The 2,427-nt window shown below is 44.8% G+C and overlaps 1 non-coding gene across 1 annotated transcript; it reads left to right on the plus strand.

Annotated features, from left to right (window-relative positions):
• The first annotated feature begins 746 nt into the window (after positions 1-746).
• Positions 747-848, plus strand: LOC130874060 (U6 spliceosomal RNA). The gene has a single exon (XR_009057103.1). It is a non-coding gene; the product is annotated as a U6 spliceosomal RNA (small nuclear RNA).
• Positions 849-2,427: the final 1,579 nt, after the last annotated feature.

A 2,427-nucleotide genomic window follows, 5' to 3' on the forward strand; every position in this document is an offset into this window, starting at 1 on the left:
GATGCGTCCTCAGCATCTTATTAGATAACCAACAGCATTTTCCCAAGGACCATCATGGTTTCTTCCTAAGTGAGAAGTTCACATCATAAAATACCATAGAAACTTATGGTCACCCTTGGCCAACTGTAACTTTTAAGGTTTTAACTTTTATCTTATTTTATTAAGACAGGGTCTTCTCTACATAGCCTGGGCCATCCTGGGCTACATAGACCAGGCTAGTCTCAGACTCACAGAGATCCTACATAGACCAGGCTGCCCTCAGACTCACAGAGATCTTATGTAAACCAGGCTGGTTTCAGGCGCACAGAGATCCACTTGCTTCCCACTCCCAATCTTCATAGCCCTGGCTGTTCTGGAACTCTATGTAGACCAGATTGGCCTCAGATTCACAGAGATCCACCTGCCTTCACCTCCCAAGTGTTGGGATTATACACACACACACACACACACACACACACACACATATATATACATACATACATACATATAAAGATTCTAACCAAGAGCTTAGAATCAAAAATGAGAATAAAACCTAACTGGAGGCATACCACCCTAGTTCCAAATAAATGACAGGGATTTCCTGGGTTAGTAACAAGCTCACAATGTCCTGTATACAGCCAGGGTCAGGCACAGCGGCATGCCTCTAGGACCGTCACTCAAGAGGCAGAGACAGGTGGGATGTCTGGAGGTTCGAGGCCAGCCTAGTCTACATAGCAAACGCCAGGCCAGCCTGAGCTATACAGTGAGACCCTGTCGGCAGCACACACTAAAACTGGAGCGATACAGAGAAGATCAGCACGGCCCTGCGCAAGGGTGACACGCAAAGTCGTGAAGCGTTCCATGTTTTTTAAAAAAAGAAATAGATAAATACAACCAGATTAGTTTTAACAAAGTCCTCATACAAGATCCGTTTGAGCAAAAAAAGTCATTATTTAATATCAATATCAGTATTCTGTAATGATGAAATTTTCCCCTTACAAATTGCACCTTACTTTAATTTACCCTGATATTATAAATGAATAAAATTTATCTGGCATCAAATTAAAATTTAAAACATATTTTAAATTTTTATATTACATTTATTTATTTATTTATTATGTGGGGGGTGTGCACGCCACAGCACACACACGCGAAAGTCAGAGGATATCTTGTGGGGGTTGGTTCTCTGCTTCCACCATGTGGGTACCAGGGAATTGAACTCAGGTAATTATTCTTGATCGTGCTATCGAGTAATATCAAGTGATAGATAATGCCATATGAGCCATCTCACTGATCTAGAGTACAGAATCTTTAAGGATAAACCCCTATAGATTGTTTGTTATTTCCAATGGCCCTGAATCTCTGTTCTTCCTGCTTTCTCTTCTTGGGTTCTGGGATAGGTGTACACCACCATGCCTGGTTTCTGTGGTGCTAGGGATAGAACCCAGGGATTTCCTGTTGCTGGGCAAACACTCCACACACTACGTTCTACCGCCATCCCAGATCCATGGATTGTTTTGGGTCTTTTGAGATGGAGTCTTACCCTGTAGCCCAGGTTGGCCTGGACCTCACTATGTAGCCAAGGCTGGCCTTGAACTTGTGGCAATTTTCCTGCCTCAGCCTCTGGCAAGCTCTGTGGGTTTCAGCCAGTGAGTGCATTCAGATAACAGGCAGCCACTCTAAGAAAAGGACACTTTCTACAATCTCAGAATCCCCAGTTGGCACCTTATTGCCCCTCAGCCCTCCCTGTGTACTCTGGTCAGTACCACCATGACTTCCTGCCTTCCACAAGCCACAGATTTGGTTTGTCTGTTCTTGAACTTGTTTAGACACTCGCTTCTGCCAATCAATACAGATTCCAACTTCATCAAGTGTTTGTATATTCAGTTTGTCTGTGGTGGTTAATCTTCATCGCCAACTGGATTAGATTTGCAGCCACATATGAGACACATGTTGATATTTGGGTCCAAGACTAAATAAAAAAAGGGGTGAGGGGGGGCTGGAGAGATGGCTCAGCGGTTAAGAGCATTGCCTGCTCTTCCAGAGGTCCTGAGTTCAATTCCTGGCAACCACATGGTGGCTCACAACCATCTGTAATGAGGTCTGGTGCCCTCTTCTGGCCTGGCCTGTAGGCATACACACAGACAGAACATTATATACATAATAAATAAATAAATAAATAAATAAATAAATATTTTTTAAAAAAGGGGGGGTGAGGGGACAAGGAAGCCGGCTGGACACTGCCGTCCTCTCTCCCTGCTGCTGACTGGGAACGCAGTGTGACCAGTGGTCTTACACCGCCGCCACCATGCCTCCCATCCATGGTAGACTGTACCCCATCACGCCGTGAGCCGAAGGCCCCCTTTCTCCCTTGCATTGCTTTCCGTCGGTACCCAGTCACAGTAATGAGGAAAGTAACTCACGTGTTAGTCCCCTTCCCTGCATGCG

Source organism: Chionomys nivalis, chromosome 4 (assembly GCF_950005125.1).
Source record: "Chionomys nivalis chromosome 4, mChiNiv1.1, whole genome shotgun sequence".
Taxonomy (NCBI): domain Eukaryota; kingdom Metazoa; phylum Chordata; class Mammalia; order Rodentia; family Cricetidae; genus Chionomys; species Chionomys nivalis.